Genomic DNA, 22470 nt, shown 5'->3' on the forward strand with positions numbered 1-22470 from the left:
GGAAATTCTAATATGCTTTTTTTTTTTTTTTTTTTTTTTTTTTTTTTTTTAAATTATAATTTTGCTGTTGAATTTTATTTGGCGTAAGGGCGAAGTTAATAAAAAGACAAAAAAAAATTCTGTTAGTAGGAGTGAACCCAAAAGCAGACAGAAGATAAGGCATGACCTCAACGAAGGTATAAAAACCTTACAAACCCTCTGGTGAGACGTTAAATTTGAATCCTTTCAGATTTTCGTTTTAGCCCAAAAGGGCTGTTAGTCTCGAAACACGATTTTGTGTTTTTTCACTTTAACACGTTGCTTCACTTTTCATTCGAGTCTGTTACCATTCCTAAAAGCGTAAGACATTATTCTTTCACATTTAATCTGTCTGCTATTAAATAGGCAAACTAAACTATTGAAAAGCAATTCTAGTTTTAAAAATATTGTTTTTTTATTATTATTTACTTGATTTAAATAAAATGCATTCAATTCATGATATATCTAAATAAAAACATTGAAACTTTTTATAAAAATACGTAAGATATTTTTTTTTAATTTTTTAAATATACAGAAGGTATATGTAACGTACCTATGTCAGTCGAAATAGATATTCATCTAATATCCTACAAAATGTTTCGCTAATCAACCTAGGACATGTTTATTGATAATCTCTACTGATAAACCATATTAAACTTAAAATGAGAAAAAATTTTAAAAAGAGAAAAGAAAGAGAAAAACTTAAAAATTTTGGAAGATCATTGAAATCTAAACCCTTTCAGGTATAGAATTTTTAATGCAGAAAAGTGCACTTTGTTTCAGGAAAATTAGAGGAACCTGTTTCTCAAATTTTCGTATTCAAACAGAGGATTCATTTAGAAAATGATAAAAAAACTATCATATGTGTACATATATAGACTACTCAGTATTTTCTGTTTTCTCTTTTATGTGCTATTTTCTTCCCTTCATATTATTTTCTTATTAGAACAGGTCTTTTTAAGTCAATACTTGCTTAAAACCTGGAGATTTTAGAAAATTTGAGCAAAGGAATCTCAAATTTGAAGATTTATATTAATTGTTAATTCAAAGGTCTTAAGTTTCGGGAAATCACAGTCACTACTTAAGGGCAAACTTTATATAAAACTAGCCAGAAATATAAATATCTTTTTTGCCTTTTTGATAGTAATTTTGATACCCGTAACGATGTCTTTTCAGTGTTGCAGCTGCTACCTAATGGCTTTATAACATCTAGAGACAAGAAGCGTAATAGAAAACTCCCAAGAAAAGCGTTCTTTCCCAGCGTTTAAAAAAAAGAAAAAAAAGAAGAGAGAGAGACGTTTCGAGAAAAGCGTAGTTTATACGGAAGATTTCTTGCCGCAACAGCTGCTTTAAGAGACATGCTTTGGGTACGTAGCCGTAATATTTTACAGCGCTGAGAAAATTTCCCTGGCAGCTTTGTTTCGCATATGGGAGGAGAACCAATTTTAAAGGAAGGTTTCTGGGAGTTTTTCATTTGTATTTCTAGGATGTTTTTCGGAAAATTTTCTTATTCGGTTGCGCGTCGGTATATTTGATAAGGGTTTACTCTACATTTTAAAATTTATCTTTCAGTGTAGCTTAACACAGTGGTCTCAAACTCGAATTGTCCGCGGGCCTCATACACGATCTGAAAACAGCTGATGGGGCAGAATTTGTTTTTAATTGTATGAAAAGATTTATGTTAACACTTTGTAATTCAAATATATTGACACCTAAATATTAAATGTTCTGACTGACGTTTATTTGAAATAGTTATAATATTTTTTGTTGTGACCTATTCACTTGCCTGTCAGCAACATCACTAAAAGCCCACGAAATTCATTGTGGCAAGAGTGCATCTGTCATTGACAAGATCCATGAGCACCATACAGGGAACAGTATGGCTTTTCTCAGAACCGCCACCCTCAATTTTGACGGAGAGCACTCCGCTGGTACGGGTCCGAGGGTCTCCCACCCCTATTCCCCTACCACAGACCTCCCGAGAGGACATTCTACTCGCCGCATATTTAGAGTGCCCACTTACCGCAGTGACACTATACATTAACAAACATTCATGCCTTCTCTGGAATTCAAAACCGGCCCATTCGGTACGGCAGTCAGCGTCGCTAGCTACTATCCCGGTTGGACGGCGCTCTAATATTTTAATTAGTCATAAAGTAACTTACATTGATTCAAATTGAAAGAAATTATGAAAACGTTCTTCACTTTTCAGAAGAAATTAACCGAATATGAGAAATATTTCGCTTATTTATTAAATTTTTCTTCGAGTAAAAAGTACATATCGGTATTTTGAAAGAAAAGCGGCATAACTCAAAAACTGCGATTGTTCGCTTAATGTCATAATCAAAACGAAAATGTGGTATATTTTTATGCGGAAGGTTGTCACCAATGGAAATTTGACGCTACTGTTCATTAATTACACCCTTCATATTCAGATAAACTTTGGCTGAATGTTTATGTTTTTTTTTTGGGGGGGGCTCTCTAAACTAGCGATATTCGAGCTGTGCCATTTTTTCTAATAAAGTAGCGATAAGCTTGTATATAAATAATTATAAACTTCTTTTATTTGTTACTACATCTTCACGTTTCATGGCGTTTTGATCCTGATAAAACTTATAGCCTAAGAGAAAAAAATTAGGATTATTTTTACCACAGATTGTAGATATTAGTCAATTGCGAATTTCCTTATTATTTTCAACTGTGAATAAAAGCTGTTCACATATGAATGAATTCTTGAACAAAGATATTATTCTTACGGTAAAAATTCGTAATTGATTTGTTTTTTGACAGGTACGAATAAAAATTAAGAAAATCTGTAGCTCCAAATCCTTCAATAAGATTTATATTATACTGTAAATTATTTATCTCCATTCATATATTTTCTGATGCGTTATTCATGTTAGTTCTTTATGTTAAAGGAAGTAACGTAAATCCCGACTTCAAATTACTAAAGTCTTGACATCTTTGTAACTTTGTATCTGAAACAAATTCATAACTGAAATGTCTTTGTGAGCCGCATAAAACCGCTTCGGGGGCAGCATGCGGACCTCCAGTTCAAGACCAGTGGCTTAGCAGACTGAGAAGTTTAATATCAATAAACATAGTTATGAATAATCCAATTTTATTTTACCTTTTTAATATTATAGCTAATAATTAAGACACAATAACACGCCGAATAAATACTAATTCAGAAGTCAAACAACAAAAATCAGCGTTATATTTACCAAATTTTCACAGAAAAAAAAAAAAAAAAAAGACTAGTTTCGATGGTTTTACCGAACCACCATCTTCAGCTGCAAAACCGCAAATGAACCAGATAGGAAATAATGATGGATAGGATAAATTTGGTAAATATAACGTTGATTTTTGTTGTTTGACTTCTGAATTAGTATTATAGCTAATATTTAATAATATAGCAACAATTTAAAATCCATCCAACTGATAATTATGAACCTTTACACCATTACTGTACTTAATGGAAGATGCTTTTATTAATGTATATCTCAATGCAGAATCTTTCTTAAAATTAAATTTTAAAAAAAAGGCACAGAGATGTAAGATGTGGTACAGAGATGCAGAAAACAGTAGACAGAGATATGTTTATCTACGAGAAAAATGCGGAAGTTAAATTTATTGCGCCTTGTATAAATGTCACAGAAAGGATCAGAACTAGAGATTCAGTTTCAGTCATAAGCTGAAAGCTGGGAGCAGTCGAAGTCACGAGCGAAAAGATATTTGTTGCATCGTTTTTCTGGTCATCGTTAGTGTGAATATGTCAACAGCATAGCAAATGCGTAGCATAATAAACAATTTTTTAAACATTTTTATCTTAAATTACAGCTCATATAAGCGGAACCATTTACGTCTTATCTTCTGATTGACGATAATGAATGTCTTGAAAAATATGCGTCTTTTATAGAGACAGCAAGAAAAACAAACCTTATCTTTCAGCTTGTGGAAATGAAATTGTTGAATTTTAATTTTAAGACGTTTCAGTGCTTCTTCAGATGAAATATTATTAAATACTGATTAAATAACAAAATTAGCTTCAAGTTAATTGTGAAAAAAAGATCGGTAAGTTAACTGTAAGGAAAGAAATTGAATTATTGACTTCCTGACAGATTCAGATGAAATTGCGAAAGTATGCATACTACGAGGAAATACTGAAAAAACAGTGAAAAAAAGTTTGAAGACTGTAAAATATTGAAAAAGTAGAAGATGTGAAATAATATATAATTCCAATTTTGTGCAGTCTAGCACAAATCACAAATTAAATTCGTAATATTTGTTAAATGAGTTCTAAGAATAGGACACAATTTATTAAAAATTTTGTATGCAAAAGGGGAGAAATCTTTGAAACTAAGATCGCTGATAAATCAATCAAACTCATAAAATTTTAAATCAGACAAAACTTCTGGAAATTTTTTTCATATTCTTTAATTATTCAAATTTAAAAACAGCGCGACACACACACACAAATTCAGTTTATTACTCTTTTGTCTTTAAACAGCAATAAAATGAATTGATGATTTTTTAAGAGATCTAAAAAAGTAGGAGATGATTTATCAGAGATTTGGTTTTCAAAGAAAAAGGAAGCAAAAGCTTCTTTTATCAGAGATCAGTTTGAGTCATAACACCCGTACTGATATTTGTGCCTGTGGATTTGATGAATAAGCGAAATCGAAACTAATCAGCCAGAGCATTTTATAAGTGAAACAAATGCTTATTTTGCTCTTAAAAGAAACAGCATATTTATTTTTACAGTTTTCATTCTTGTTTGCAACATGTTACTTATTTTTACATAAAAATATAGCAAAATTTTAAGAAATAAAGCTTACGCAACGCTTATCAACGAACGCTAGAAGTAACTACGTTTTTAGCTCGACTCGCTGTTGCCACACGGCGAATCTTAATAACTATTCAAAACATTACATCATGTTGCCACTTAGGAAATCTTAATAATTATATGGAAACATTAAATTATGTTCCACTACATGCCCTTCCAAAAAGTATGAAAAACCTTTAACTAAAATTAATTTCTGATCATTCCCTTTTTATTTTGTTCTACAAATAATGTTACAATTCTTACTTTTATTTCTTATTTACTTTTTCGTTCTTGCGCAATGTATATTGACATAAACAATGATATTGTAACACAAGGATTTTTCTAGTGTGACATCACTGATTCTGTTTGAAAATCAGTTATTCCTTCGTGTCTTCATTTCCCCCACTCCTGTAAGTAAGTGATGTCAGAGCTGAGAAAGGTTTAACCTTGTTTGTCTACTTACCTTTGGCAAAAAAATGGAGAAAAATCTTGCTCTTTTTTGAGGTACGATTTGAATGCTACTAACCTGAACATGAATATCTAGTTGAATAAATAAAAGTTCTGCAAATATTTCTTTCAACATGGATATGAGGTTTTTTTTAAGCTGGTATCACACATGCGGACGCGAAGACAACAGCCAACTATTCCTAGAAACTCTCTCTTCCAGAACCGGTTTTAGCCGCAATATTTTACGACAGTGGGGAAAAGATCAGTTCGACGTTAAGACAAGAATATGTATTTTTAAGAAGGAAAACTTCGCAGCAGTAGGAGTGGCTTCCTTCGAACGAAAAGGGAAAGAGCTGCGCATGCGTGAAATATCTGTTGTCAAAATGCGCCAAAGCTCGAAGCCGATGTGGAAGTTCGAACAGACGGTCACGTTTATCAAAAGTTTAAAGCTGTGTGACTCCATTTTCTTCCTTCATATTGACGGATATAAAATTAGACATCAAACTGCGATATGGATAATGCAAGTTCAACAGCCAGTGAAAGTGAAACTTCACCTAATTTCTTATTCATCTTAACCCGTGTTCCTCAATTTCCTTTACATGTGGCGGAGGAGGAAAATCTCGGCAAGGTCCGTTACGTCACAAAGGGAAAAATTCTTGCCAACAGGTTCCGTCGCCAAATCCCTTGGCAAATTTTCCCTCTTCTTTCTAGCGGCGTAGACGACAAACTGGTTTACATTATGTCTATAGAGTCTTTCCTTCATTACATAGACGTTCCTTTGGTTAAGATTACCTCAAGGCAGTTTACTTTCGCCCTGTCTCTTTCCAATTTATACGAACGACATCCCACCAAACCCCCTCACTACATTTGCACTGTACGCAGACGATACTGCGATCCTACACTAAAACGCGTCTATGGCCGCAGTTGTACAAACATTACAAGAACACATCCACTCACTAGAATCCCGGATGATAAAATGAAAAATTAATGCAAACAAGGAGAAATCAGAAGCTGTTTACTTTACCTACAAGACTAACGTCGACCTGGAAATTACTCTCAAAATATCAGCAAGGACTTTTGTGATCGTGGCGAAATTTGCAAAAACATCTTGATCGAACATAAAAATGATCAAAGTTTCAAGGCAAATGAACAGAAATTGCGATTATAGCTCGCATTTCTAGTGCGCGATTCGCAAAGTATAAAACCAGTAACAGAGGCGTAAAATTTATCTCTTTTTGTTGTTGCCTTTGTGATTCCGTAAAGAAGCAAATAAAAGTGCCATTACGACAATATCGAAGACATTACAGACAACTGAGCGACTTCGAACGTGGTCGCTTTTTAGGGATGCGTGAAGCTGGCTGGTCATACCGAATACCGAGCAATAGGCCGCCACCTGCAGCGTACAGACACTGCTGTGCAAAGATGTTGGCAGCAATGGTTGCTACAAGAAATTGCCGACGAAATGAAGGCTCTGGAATGCCAAGGAGCACAAATGCGAGGCAAGATAGCATGATTGTTCGCCAAGCCCGAACCGCCCCAACGGTATCATTGTCGACTATTCAACGCACTACAGCCACGTCTATACCTCCCCTGGTTTTCCAAGTCCACCATCTCACGGCACTTGTCCTGAAGCGGGGTTACGCTCACAGAGGCCTTTAAGACGCTTGCCTTTGACCCCACAGCATCGGCCGAGTCGTCTGGAGTGGTGTCGCAGCCGATCATCATGGCTGCCATCAGACTGGCATCGTATAATGTTCAGCTATGAATCCCGCTTCACTCTTGAACCAGATGACCACCGTATAAAAGATATATACGTGATAAAATATAAAATATTTATACGTACTGACAAAGGGGATCGTGTTCGTGTCTGGAGAAGACGGGGCCAGCGGTCCCAATCACCCTGTGATGGTGTGGGGCGCTATTTCTTATGATAGCAGGTCATCTTTAGTCATCCTCCGTACATGTTTAACAGCTCAATGATTTGTTGGTACCATCCTGCGGCCGGTTGCACTACCCTTCATGGCCTCTCATCCTGAGGCTATTTTCCAACAAGATAATGACAGGCCACATACCGCTCGCATATCTCTGGACTGTCTCCGTGCGGTTTATATACTTCCTTGGCAAGGTCACCGGACCTTTCATCAATCAAGAATGTCTAGAACATGGTACGCCGCCAGATTCGGGCACCACAAAATATCGCAATTTTGTTCGCTGGCTGCTGTCGTTTGTGGCTCGAAGGAAGGAACTTTGATAACAATCAAGAGGCAGCAATGCCAGGTAGGTTAGATCCTGTCCGAGTTCTTACCACAAAATATCGCAGATCTGTAGCGACAACTGATGAATGCTTGGCAGAATGTGTCGCAGGATAACATTAGAAACATCTACTACTCCTTGCCTTGACGAATTCAAGCATAAATTGCCGTCAGAGGCGGTTCGACAAACTTCTAATTTGAACACTCAACGGGTGATTGTGAGCCATGAACAGGTACTATGACCTTGATTTTTCAATCATTTTATTATGTGTGTATGAGCTATACACATATAAAATTTCATCAAAAACAACCACTTCCTTCATGGTGTTTCGATTTTTTTGCAAAAGAGTGTATTATTGACCGAAACGTTATTCAAACACTTCTGTCATCATTAGCGTTATGTAAGAATCATATGACATGAATTAATTGTGGAGCAGTTGATTACAAGAATTAACTAATTTTAGTCTAGAAAGAGGAGATAGCCAAATTAAATTTTAAAAAATTATATTTAGTATTTTATCTTACTTAGTTTTTTTTAATAGATATAAGTGTGAGATATATTTGTAATCGTAATTTGTAAGCCCCTTTGAGTATCTTTTTTTATTTGTTTTCCCCTTTTTGTCTTAGATTAGTAATATGCCTATGATAAATCATCTTTTTAAAGTGCCTCATTTTAAAATTAATCCATGTCACATAATTCTTTTATAATACTACTGTACATACAGGGTGACTTCTGTAATCCGGGTGCAATTATCCGGTTTGCGGATTATCCATGCGTAGCGGTGCCCACAAGCGTACTCAACGCTATGCGTGAGAGTGTGGATTATTAAAATCAAAAACAAGCGCAGATGGAAAGAGAGATATTCGATAATTGGTTCAGAGCTCTTCAAATACGTTCCTGAAGTGAGGGATTTTTTTGAAAAATGGTTACCAACAAAAACAGTATTGCTGTTAAGCTTTGAACCTTGTCATCCAAACGAGACTATTCTGAAAACAACAGATGATGATGATAATCTAATGATGGCTACAATTTTGTGGCCAAATGTCACCAGTTTAATTAAGACTATAGACCAAGGAGTAATATTATCAGTGAAACGACTTTAGAGTTCTGTTTTCTCATAATTCTTGCTGAGGAACATAATGATTTTATGAGAACATAATGATTTTTCTGGAAAAACTGACTGTATTTAATGCCACACAAGAAGTAGCAAAAGCATAGCCGAAAGTAAAACCAGTAACCCTGGTTCTATCACAGAGAAAGAGTTGCCGTGAAGTTGAGACAATAACTGTGCAGAGACATTTAGAATTTTTTCGGTGTCACTCCGGGCCTCTCGAATACACATCGAACGTTTTCAAGGGACACTACGAATACATACCGAAAGACCGGGGGGGAACCTTATAACTGAAGCTGTAAGCGCCAAAAAATTGAAAATATAAAATTCTTCAAAAATGTAGATTGGAAAACTTCTAGGAATGGTTCGATGGCGATTCGAATGAGCAGGGCTTTTAATGCTTCAATGATGTGAACATCGTTTCATATGTCACAAGAATGGAAGAGGCAGAGAGTGACGCTGAAAATACAAGCAAAGAACATACTGACAAAGGGAATCCCAATACATTGATAAATTAGCGCTCTGAAAAAAAGTCTTCAAAAACGAAATAACATTATTATATTTTTAATAAATAAACGCATACAATCTGCATAAAAACTGATAGTTTGGATTAACCCTGGATTTTTTTTTTCTGATCTACTTCCCCGGCATTAGCCCGATAATCGAGAGTACACTGTACTTTTTTTTTAAAATAGGATGAAATTGAGCTGGTCTTCTATGTAGTAGTAATGTCAAATTTGCGAACTAAAACTTTTAATCAACCACCAGCAAATTTCAACCATCAGCAAGGCTATTCTAGTCTAATATCAATATCGTAATCTTAGCAAGCCTTTTTCTTTCTTGTGATCCTCTGTTTGGATATTATCGCCATTCTGTAATTTGTAAAAATTAAACTAACAATTATGGAATACACGACTTTGTTTTTGAGCCAATTGTAGGCATTGCATAAACGCAATGCATATAATGCAAGAATAAAGAAACTTTCAACAGGTAATTAGTGTCTCCATTGTTTAAGATCTAGGCTTCATCATTACCATTTAGAACATAACTTAATTTTCATCACACGTGTACATATTTCTGTTGCAGCTCGTAGGTTGATAAATATTTGAAACTGTTCGCTCTTTTCTTTTCTTTTCTTTTTTTTTTTTTTTATCAAACATGTATCTTCATATTTTAAATAAACGCTTTAATATTATCATAAAAAAATCTGATGTGTACACTACATGACTTCCATGTACTGAATATTAAATTATACGCATTTTTTTTCCTGCATTTCATTTAAACTTATCGAATTGAATTAAATCTACTTCGTCGATAGCGCATGAACCACAATAGAATAAATGCGCTTTTTAAAATTCACTATATTTATTTACTATAGCGATACTCTGGCGCTAGGTTCACTTAACAGCGTTACATCTCATTCATTTTATAACTCAGAATGCACAAAAATTTTATTATGTGAAGAATTATCTAATCGTTTCCATATGTTCTATTCAAATACTATAATAAATCTAAAACGATGTATAAAAGAAATTAAACAAATGAAAAATAAGTTTTTCACAGACGATTCAGCGCCGATTAACTACTGCGCATGTGCTACTCGTAAACATTCTCCTCCATCCAAAACGAACTGGCGACAGTATTTTCTGTTAATATGAAAAACTTATGTCTTCGGATTTCTTCGCGGCAAGGCAAAAATAATAAAAACTCAAAATATCTTCATTAAACATGCAAAGATATAGAAAAACATAAAACACCAAATACAGTTAAAAGAATTAAAAAGACAATTTTTACCATCAAAATTACAGTTTCTACGAAAAAAAAAAAAAAAAAAGCTATTTGGCCAGCGGGCAAGAAGATTTTTCGGTGCACAAAACTGAAAGTTGACTTTTGGTCTCACTCGGCAAAAAGACACTGAAGGCATAGAAACTGATTTAATTTGCTACGCGCGCTATGCTGAGTCAATATATGAGATAATTTAATAATTTAAATGATAATTCCAGAATGGGTTAAGCACAATTTAATTCACAATAAAAGAAGACGTTATTTTGCTGTTGCGAGGCTTAGTTTCTGTAGATTGGCAACTAATCCACTATTCTGCTAAGTTCTAAATGTAAACAAATATGGCTGCTATGGTAAAAAATTAGGCTTACCCGCACTTAAACAACTTTAATTGTTGATAATTCTATAAATTAAATTGTTGATAATTCTATAATTATAACATGCAGGTTAACTAAGGCATAAAAACCTTAAACGGAGGATAAGAACAACACAGTTCAATCATTTTTAAAGCAAAAAATGCACAGTTTACAAACATATAAGAATAAAGAAACTGAGCTCACTGAGCCGAGTAACAGAGGGGATATATATATACATATACATATATACACATATTTATATACTTTGTGGGCGACCAATTGCAACCACAAGGGGAGTTTCACATGTACATGTTATAGCAATCTCACATACACAATTTCAACGTTCTGAGGCTATTCGTTTTTTTTTTTTTTTTTTGAGTTATGCGAGATACATACGTACGTACAGACTCCACGAAAAAATCTCTTCTGAAACTATTTTAAATCAGTTTTATAATTCTTTTGGGGGTAAAGAGTCTTTTATTCTGTCCTTACGTAGAGATGTCACACAAACACAGCGTTAAATTGCATTCGATAGCGATCAAAATGGATATTTTCGTTGAAATATGGTACTCGGAGTTTTTCGTGATTACAGTACTTCCTTTACTTCGTACAAGGAAGTAAAAAACAAGTTTTTCCTCAAATGGGAAGGAAGTGTAAAAAACGTAGTAAAAAAAATCTGAAAAATTCCATCTAATTAAAAAAGCTCGCAGTTGGAATTTTCCAATTTTGCTTTCTAGACATCGTGCATCAAATCTAGACCGTGAGATCAACCGGACTAACGAAACTTTGCGTCTGGTTCACCTCACTCATCATCATTTTTGAATTTCATTATTTTTGAAGGCCATCCACCTCTCCATTGCCTTTAACAAAGATCTTTTTTTTTTTTTTTTTTTTTTTTTCCTAGTGGTTACCTGGTCTTTTCTTGTTTTTGTTTAAATTTTTCTTTACTTTATTGATTTTGCATTAGTGGAAGAGAATGTTACGTAGACAGCGGTGAAAAAAAGAGCTAAATGATTATGAAATTAATGACATTAATTACTTTTTTAAGTATCAAGCTGAAGAAAACTATTTAAAATCAAGAGTTTCACAATAAAGTCTATGAGGTGGAATTTTGACAGTATGATAAAGGAAAGCTTTTTGTTCTTGAGTAACTAGTTACTAGTCTTATGATATACAAAAATACCTCGCTTGATACTGTTACTTGTTATTCTAGAGCACTATACTAGGTAAATTATTTCTGTAGGAAAATTAAAAATTCGTTTTTATCAAATTTTATTCAAATAAAAATATTTACCTAAAATTACCAGAAAATAATAAAAGGGTAAAACGCACAATACGTAATAAAAGACTTATTGTTTGTTTACAAAATCTAAAAGAAAAACCTTATTCTTTAACCAGAAAAATCAAAGTTTTTTGGCAGTATTTTTTTCTTTTTTTCTTAGTTCATCATGCAATAACAAATAAGTGTACTTTTCAAGTTTTTGCCTTTCAATAAGGAGCCTTGAAACGGGCTCCTTTTTGAATTTGAATCATTATCTTCAATCGATTCACATGCTCTTCCAGTTGCATTGAATAATTCAACGAGATTATTCGATGTGAAGTTTTTTCCATTTGGATATTTTCGTCACATCAAGAGGCTGGGATTCCATTTGAATGCAGTCCATGACACTGGCAGCATCCAATGAGTCAAAGCCTAAATCATGTGAGTCAAAGCCTAAATCATGTCTAAGTTGCACGACTTTTACTGAGATTGTATCCATTTGAAAATCAAAGACAAAAAGTCATAAGCGCAATGAGGCAAAACATATTTCCACATGCTTCTCACATTATTTTCACTCACTTCATTTCATGTATGTCCGATATTTTCAATAGCATTTTGAATCTTGCAATTTTTTCAAAATGTGATCAAAGGTAGAGCGTTTTCACCAGAGGTTGCTTCGATTGCCTCCTGAAATAAAGAGCCTTAAATGTTAAATTAACCCCTTTTTCTATGGGTTCTAGCACGGAGGTAGTATTTGGGAAATGAAAATGAAGTGTAACATTATTTATTATATAAGGTCCAGTAGGATGACTTGGCGCATTATCTAGTAGCACTAATGCTTTAAAGGCTATGTTTTCTTCTTCACAGTAACTTTTAACGAAAGGACAAAAGTAATCTTTAAATTGACTTTGAAATACTGCTATAGTAATCCACCTTTTCTTATTAGAACACCAAAGCACAGATAATGAGTTTTAGCAGATCCCTCTAAATCGCGAGTGTTTTCTTTCGCTAGCTTTTTCTTGTAAATTCAGTAAATTACGTTTGTTCGGTTTATCGTAACTGGCATCAGATTTTCGTTTCTATAAAAAGAAGAATCAATCAAGTGGTGAAAATCACAAATGATCATGCGATATGGCTATCCTAGAGCCTGGGGGTAAGTTCGCTCTGTGAATCTGCTACGTCTCTCGGCGAACGAGCATGACCAATTAGCACCGTTCCTTTTGGCAGTGAATATTTAGCCGGAACATTTAGGTTGTATTATTTGGCGCAAAATCTTTTCGAACCGAACAATAATAAATCAGTCAGTACTTGGTGAAATTTTAAACCGAAATTACTAACCGAACTATAGTAGGGCCAACACTGCGTAAAGCCGTACTATACGAGATAATCCTGTATTTTGTTGAGTAAATATACTTTATAAATGAGATGTTACTTTTCTAAGTATATTCGTTATGCATGGACTAGGCATTTGATTCAAGTAAGCTGAGCTCTGAAATGAATGAAAACACATCATTTATGTACGTACTTAGCTGTATTCATTAATTCTGAAATTAATAAATACAGCAACATGCGAAAGAGGATCATGCTCTCAGCAGATTCCACTATAAAAGAGAACACTTGCAATTTCTGACATTGAATTGACAATTCAGTGACATATATTACTATTTCAATATTAATATGATATGATACCTTTTAGAAAAATTTTAAGAAAAATTGGGTTTCTTAAATTTTTACCACGTAACCAAAATTGTCATAGTATGAATATCTTATGTTATTTAAATCATTTCTGAAGCTGGAACATTGTGTCTATGACCAACTCATCAAGAGATATTTAATAATGCACTATTTTAAATACCTTGTATGATATCAGCGCTCTTTAAAATCAGATTGATAAGTGGGAGCAGATTCAGGCTCTCTTACGTCACCGACAGTAGACAAGTACTGTCCAGGCCTTAATATTCCCTCAGAGGATTGGGCTGGTTGTTTGGGATAATTAAAATTACTTGGAATTCATAAACTTCGTATGTAATAACATCCTTTAGCAGAACAGCATCATTCGGGTGGCTCAAGATAAACCGAACTGGACATGGAAGACTTCATTTGTTTAGGATTCGATTTATGTTCGTCCAACCGATACGTCCATCGTAATTATCATTGATTAGCATAAATGATCTCCCTCGCAGATAGATTTCAGTATGAATATGTTTGCTAGCATAAACCAAATGTCTATTGGCCAGTATTTCAATATTATTTTCTCGTAATAATTCCACTTAACATCGGAATATATTTCGATTAAATTTGCTTTCTGAATTGTATGAGATTTTTGTGTTAGTTCCGGTATTATGTGGTTCCAATCAATATTAAGCTATGCAAAATCTTTTCTGCCGATCTGTTGGCATGCTGATAGAGGAGCCCCCAGCTACAAAATTTCTTTCTTCTACTTAACCGTTTGAGTTCGGCGCGCGCTTCACTTGCGTATTCCAAAAATACGGCGCAGTGCGATAGCGCTTCTCTTGTTTTGTATCGAGAATGCGAAGACGCTGCATAACACTTGGTAAAAAAATGAAAACAATTTCCAATTCCTATAAAACAACTGCTACTGATATCACTACAACTGCTCTCAATAATTGCGTAAAGTATACTAACCAACACCAGCGTCTTCGCAAAACAAGAAAAGCGCTATCGCGCTGCGCCGTGTTTTTGGCATACGGACAAGTGAAGAGCGATAGCGCTTCGCCGGACTCAAACGGTTAAGCTTAGTGTGAACGCGAAATTCTCCATACCTAAGACTATAAAATAGTTGAAAATGAAAATCATAGTATGCTTAAATTGTTTGTACCATTAAACTCAATATACTTAACCTCATACAATCATCATCAATAAGGTACTTTGAGATTAAAGCAACAATAATTTTCCGAAGCCAGTCTGGAACAAGACAGATTTGCAAAACACAAATATGTAAAAAATTGTTTTACGGTTGAAATAATTATTTCAAGCAGTTTAATATCACCTATTTAATGAGGTGGGTGTTTCATTTTTCTACATATTGCAGTAAAACCTCTTAAACAGGACCATTAATATTTCTAAATGTGTTTTTGTGCAATAGTGACGTTCAGTGTCGATGTTAATTTATATTTTCAGAAACGGTAGTTCCTTTAGAGAAAGATATCATAAGAAATTTCCATTACCATGATCAAAATGCGTGCTTTGTTTCTGCATTTACTTCCCAAAATCTAATTACTAACACTGCGGATTTAAATAAATATGTTCGTTCTGAAAGGGGAAAAACTTTAGTCTGTGTCTTTCAGTTTCAGTTTTATGCTCGGGACGATTATTAATTTTACAGCTGTTATACAATTTTCTGAACACAATATTTCATTAAATAAATTGGTGTGGTGTGGTGTATTTAATTATGGCAAAGCACACTAGGGCTATCTGCCTAAGGGGAGGGATGCCTTTCGTGGAGGACTTTCTAAGGGAAACTGGCTCGTATACACGTTACACATGGGGAAAACCACGAAAACGCCCATGCAGCCAGCCCGTTCGCGGGATTCGAACCTCGGACCGAACTACCAGTGTTCAGCGTCTTACCGCTCGGCCGCTGGTGGGCCATTAAATAAATTGGTATCCGATAATAACCTTACGTAAAAATATTTTCTCGCAAAAAGTTTTCCTCGGTGTTTTCTCAATCTGCAATATTTTCTCAAGTTGCTACATTTAAAAGTCTGTAGGTGGTTAAATAGCCTTGACCATGTCTTAAAGTATGAAATCATGTACGCAGAGGCCCTAATAAGTTCCTGTTGCCTAACTGCGTAATCTGTAAACTTTTTCACTGCATAATCTGATGCGAGACATTGAATATAAACCTCTAATTTGGCTATTTTTATTTAGATGTATAACAGCTGTCAGAACTTTTGGATGTTTCCTTCATGAAAGTACCAATCTTCAGGTACTGCTACATTACTTCTATCTTTTCCGTGTCATTTCTTAAAAATTTGACACGGAGTAAAATTGACACAATGTAACAAAGAAATATCTTACAAATATATGAAAAAGAATCATTAATTTTCTTTTGCCCCTTAATTTCATGATTTCGCTTTTCTGAAGGGAAAACGTGCACTGAAATGTAAATTGAACGGCTAAAAACATGATTTAATACTAATATTAACTGTGAAGGAGATTGCGTGTTCACAGCAAGCTGCACTAAAACAGCACGAGACGGCTTATAAATAAGTATTAGAATGAGGTTAGGTAGGCTATTCAGTGGTGAAGTCCTCGTCTTCCATGTCCAGAAAATGTAGAAGGCCCATCTTTATTACGATACCTATAGAGACTTTTGGGCCACACTGTACCATCCATTGCTTAGTTTCTTTAAGGGCATGTAATAATATATTGGCCTTATACACACTGCTCCTGAAGCACTAAAATACAAATCGTATTATGTTGCTTCAGGTTCAATGTGTTCTGACTACCTCAATCTTTTAGTAACGGCGCCCATCAGCGGCAGAGCGGTAAAGACGCTGAACACTGGTAGTTCGGTCCGAGGTTTGAATACCACGAACGGGCTAGCTGCATGGGTGTTTTCGTGGTTTTCCCCATGTGTAACGTGTATATGAGCAAGTTCCCTTAGAAAGTCCTCCACGAAAGCATCCCTCCCTTTAGGCAGATAGCCCTCGTGTGCTTTGCCATAATTAAATAATCCAATTCAATCCTTTTAATAATGCAATGTAGTTCAAACAAACAGCGCGTGAAGATTGCAGTTCTGTCATAACAGAAACATTTACAAGAAATAACAACTATTATTTCCCTTTTTTAAGCATATACTGACTATTAGACACTCGATACTTTTCATAAAAATGCATATTTGACAAAGGCACGTAAAATTTGCAAATACTAGGATAAGCAAAATCAGTTAATTTTAAAACTGCAATAATTTAATTCTATTATGAAAATTCCTTTTATCTTTTCGAAGGTGCTAATTTCGAGTCAAAGAAATAAGATCACCATAATTTTTTTTTTTATTATCTGATGATATTTCTTTCATCTTAAACGCAGTTATTTGCAATTCTTAAGCAATGCGGGGAGTAAATGCGTATTACATTATCAGGAGAATTGTTAACTAGTTATCTTGACGTATTCCTTACCACGTGCGGACACATTCAAACTAAATCATTCCAAAGACTGCGTTTGAAGACCTCGTTAATGAGATTTTGAGGTTATAAATGCGGAACAGAGCCAGCCATTTGTCATCTGATAGTTTTATCAGGCTACTGGAGCAAATAAATAGTACATTTATGTTCGCATCTCTTCCGAAACGGGATATTTCTCCTTTTACATTGAAAATCCTTTATCCTTAAGGACAGAAAAGGCAGATAGTTTATTGTTCTTCCTCTTTCTTAACTAATTAACAAAGCAAGCATCATGTGATGTTATGAAAAATCAACAAATAAAACATTTATGTGCTAGTGATAATAGATATTCAAAATATATGAAGCTCTTTAAATATGTCTTCATTATGAAGTCAGTGAGTAGTAAACCAAATAACAAAGGCTAAATAACAAATAATAATTGTTATAATAATTAATAATAATCTTTATATTACTGTTATTTCTTCTAATTGCTATCAAATGATTTTATATATAAGTGTGAAGAACTTATGTTAAAATAATCAGTAATAATTAATATTTACATATTCGTATGGATTTCATAAATAAAAAAATATACAGGAAAATTAACCAAAAAAATGGTTTATATAATACAAAGCAATTAATTAGCCACTAATGCTTTAATGCTAAAATTTTATTTTCTCTGTCTCAGTGGACCCTAACTGTATCCGAGGGAATAAACCCCTGAATACTGGGATTTCGACTTGGCTTCCATTCCGGGCGGAAGGCCTAACTGCATGATTCTTTTTTTACTTTTCCTCATGCGTAACGTGAGCACAAACCATTTTCCCTTTGAAAACTCCCAGTGAAGGCATCTCTTCCCTTAGGCAGATAGCCCTTATATGCTTTGTCATATTTAAATAACCAAATTAAACCACTTTAGCGTGAATATAAGTCAGTTTCTGTTAGAAATTCCATCATGAAAGCATTCCTTCCCTTAAGCAGATTGTTCTCGTATGCTTTGACATATTCAAATAATCAAACTAAACTGTTTCATAGATCTTGATTGTAACAGGCTCTTCTTTAATCAAGAATTGTGTTCTAGAAGCTTTAATAACACAAGATTTCTAGTTAAATAAGGAAATTTCAGAAACGTTTTTGACCGACCGCAATTCAAAGGATAGACTTAATTAATGTAACAAAGAAATATCTTACAAATATATGAAAAAGAATCATTAATTTTCTTTTGCCCCTTAATTTCATGATTTCGCTTTTCTGATGGAAAAACGCGCACTGAAATGTAAATTGAACGGCTAAAAACATGATTTAATACTAATTCCTTGAAATCAAATGTAGTACAATAAAATAATCGGTATGATATTGTTTACACAGCCGTGTTCAAATTTTCGAGCAGTGTTTCTCAACCCTGTTCTTAGTATAGCGGCATATTTATGAGAGACTTTTTTTTTTTTTAACAGCGAGCACTATTTTGTCTTTTTTCGACATTGGCCACTCCTAAGGTCGGAAGTGGTAGCCATTTTATTGCGGAGGCACCTAATAGACGGCCATCATTACCTCCTACGAGAAGACGGACAATTTCAACCATGCCTTCTCTGGGATTCGAATCTGGGCCTTTCAATATCGCAGTCGACGCTCCTAGCCAGTATATCAACTGGCCGGCTGAGAGACATATTTTTCACAAGTCATATTTTTCATGGCATATTTTTCACAAGAAATAAGTTACATTAATTTTAAAACGAAATTTGAAATAATTTTATATTAAATTATACACAAGTCCAAAGATATATGATAAACTTTCAGACCATATAATAATAATAATAATAATAAAGAGGAAAGTTTATGTATAAGCTGGTAGCTGTAATCTAATCTTACAATCGAACCTGACACAAGGCCAAAATAAGAAACAATCGTGCCATCGAATTGCAACTATTTACTGAAACCGAACAATTAAGTTTTTCTTATATCTTGACAGACTGTCGTACACAGACTTGTTAGCTTGAAAGCCTTTCATAAGATTACTGATGAGCTCAGGAATACTAAATGCATTATAAAAGGGAGAATTCTCTTCTCCCTGTACAAATGGCAGATAAAAGAGCTCTAATTTTTCCTAATGAAACAAACTTATTACTGCCCTTTTTCTACAAATTAAAATGAAGTAATGATTAATTACAGTTTATAAGGTATTTCTCCCGCTTTCCTAGCGTGTCTTCCTGGTGTAGTGGTTCTGCACGTTGGGCCGGTATTTCAGAGGTCCGCGGTTCGATTCCCGGTGAACGCGATTGCTCATTTTTCGTCTTTCCCGCTTCCAAAAAATACTTAATGTCTCTACAACATATTAATAAGTGGTACAATTGCTTTAAATGCGTGCGCAAAAACGTTGAAGATGAACTAACGATAGGGCACGATTCAATTTCAAAGAATGAGGAAAACTAGAGAAAATTTGTTTGTAAACTGTATCGTAGCGGGAAATGAGGCCTGCTGTCCATAATACGACTCAGAGAAATAAAAAGACAAAATGCGCAGTGGAAAGGATAGTCTTCTCCCACATAAAAAAGCACAGAAGTCGAAATCAAAGAATAATGTTATGCTGGTTGCACTTTTTTTTATCACAAAGGACTTATTCAGTACGAATTTCTCCCTAAAATCAATCAATGAACCAGTATTTTTACAAGGAAGTTCTTTTTCAATTAAGAGATACAGTTTGGAAAGAACGTTTTGATTATGGCAAATGATTTATTTTAGACAACAATGCTAGGGCCCCATACAGAGCTGTCTGCACATTCATATCTTACTAAACATTCAATCGCACTAATAAACTACCCACCATACTCCCCTGGCTAATCGCCAGCTGGTTTTTCCTGTTTACGAAGCTTAAGATAGGTATGAAAGAACAGATTTGAAAACGTTCGGATATTAAATCAAATGTTACTCGTATTTTGCGATCGGTTAGCTCTAGCGCATGTAAGCAGTGTTTCGATGATCTGAAGAAATAATGAAAAAACTGTATAGGCTCCTATGGCGATCATTTTGAAGGAGATAGATTTATCTGAAGATTAGTGATCTATTTTCTTTTTGTAAGAAATCGTTCAGTTGCTTTATTTTTGCACATATATGTCGCTCATAATTTTGTAAATTTTATTTTGGAGACATCTTTTTTTAAAGGATATAACCTAAAAAATACTGTGATTTAAGTTAAAATTAATTGAAATGAATAGAGGAGAAGCATAACTTGGGAAAGAATATTCAAAAAAGAAAAGGTCTCATAAAGTAAAGAAACTTCAGTAAATTAGAAGAACGGGAGAGAACTAAAATTTATTAATTTAGAAGTCAAACAACATTTTGTCTTAAAAACACTTGTAAAATCTATTAGGCATTTATTTGGAACAGGAATCATGAAAAATCAACTATACTTTCCCCAAAATTAATGCCAGAATACATTAACATATGCATAACACTTAAACTTCAAAATTGCTTTAAATATATATGTTATAGATAATCTTTATGATATTTACGATTTAGGTTTCTCTCACAGTTAGCTTTATGCTAGTTCCTTTCCACTCTTTCTTGGTTTTTCACGTTACTTGCTCAGATCAGAGTTTTACACAAACTACATGGCAAGCGGCATGGATTAAAACTAGGAAGTAATCTTTTAAACGGTAGCTCAGTGGATTTCTCGTAGTTTGACTGTCTCTTACTACACGAAAAGATGCTCGCAGAAAAGAACTTTAGAATGGTCGATGGTACCGAAATCGGTTAAATGCTAGCAATTCAGTCCGACTTTTGACTCAATTCAATTTGACTCCGACTCCACGGTATTCTAACTATAAAGCAGCCTTCCAGCTGTACCAGACCTTTTACGCAGCTAACCACCAAAAATAATTTCCATAAGAAAGAAAATATATCTGATGATTTTAATGAGTCTCTTTAATGTAATTTCATTAAAATCTTTAATATTCCTAATTAGACATCTCATGATTTGAATGTATTTTTATTAAAATAAATCATATTAAAAATAGACAAAAATATTCTTAAGAACTGTATTTATTGTTTTTAAATAAAATATTAGTTTTTTACTTAGTAACAGACAGATTAAATTCTGAAGCTAATTATTATACGCTTTCCTAAATGGCAACACGCTGGCGCTTGAAAACTGAAAGTATTTTATTTCAGGCAGTGGTAGTATATTGCTTTTCAACAGCCGAGTTTGTTGAATAAAACTGAAAGATAAATATCTTACATTTTACCAAGTGGCAACAGTCTAGAGCGCTGGAGATCATGATATTTTACTTCGAGCAGTGTTATCACTGCTCGTTTTAAATCGCGACTTTGTTAATCAAAAATTCATACGTACAAAATATGAAATAAACAAAGCTCATATTAGAAATTCAAAATTCGGGATTCTAGGCCCATATATTCGGTGAAGGACTGCGTTTGTTCAACATTGAGTTACCTCTAGGTACCGTTTCTTTTCCACAATGCGAGGAACATACATACATACATAGAGATTCTTCATTATTTAATAACAGAAAATAGTATTTTGTTGTATTTCTTAACTTAGCAGCCAGCCGCTGTACTTGATACCAATGAGCAATCGTATCATTTATTTTTTTTACTACTTTTTAGTTAGATAAGAACAAGAACAAGGATAATAATGTTCTATGTTAAATTTCACCTCCAATTTACCATTAAGGAGTTGTGTTTCATAATGAACGATAACTGGCCAACCATTTGAGTTACTTTCTTAAGGTTATTTCTTAGATTTGACATTAAGCAGGTTTAGTTAGTTAAACATCTTTCGAAATTACAACCTTAATTCTGTTATGAAAAATGGAATACATGGCAGACAAACAAATTTCAGTATTCTAAGCGCTATTCCATTATTAATTAATATTACTCAAATTTATAAAAAAGAATACAGCATGTAAATATCTTCACATCTAATGCACTAATAGTATTAATTAAGTAATAAGTAATAGTATTAATGTATTAATTAAATAAAGGAGAAAATAACAAAAACATTAAAATAAAAGTCTGTGCTATTTAAATATAAATAATAATAAAAATATTAAATACACAGAAGCATAGCAAGTGATGCAAGTGATGCTTTTTATAAAATAAAAGGATTAGAATTAAAATGTAATAATTAACACAGACAATACAAGAAGTCTTCGAACTAAAGTAAAATTACTTTGAATATAAATTATTATCATTAGATAAATATCGAAAAGTTAGTTAAAAGTCACTAAAATATCAAAGTAAATTTCAGTGGGTTAGAAATTGCAATGATTATT

At 33.8% G+C, this 22470-nt stretch overlaps 1 protein-coding gene across 7 annotated transcripts in view; it reads right to left on the reverse strand.

Annotated features, from left to right (window-relative positions):
- The window catches only part of LOC118203504 (dietary and metabolic glutamate transporter-like), a 205500-nt gene that overhangs the window by 136876 nt on the left and 46154 nt on the right, over positions 1-22470 (reverse strand). The window lies entirely within an intron of this gene.

This window comes from Stegodyphus dumicola, chromosome 4, assembly GCF_044657685.1.
Source record: "Stegodyphus dumicola isolate Sdum_Otavi_A_Nest chromosome 4, ASM4465768v1".
Classification (NCBI taxonomy): domain Eukaryota; kingdom Metazoa; phylum Arthropoda; class Arachnida; order Araneae; family Eresidae; genus Stegodyphus; species Stegodyphus dumicola.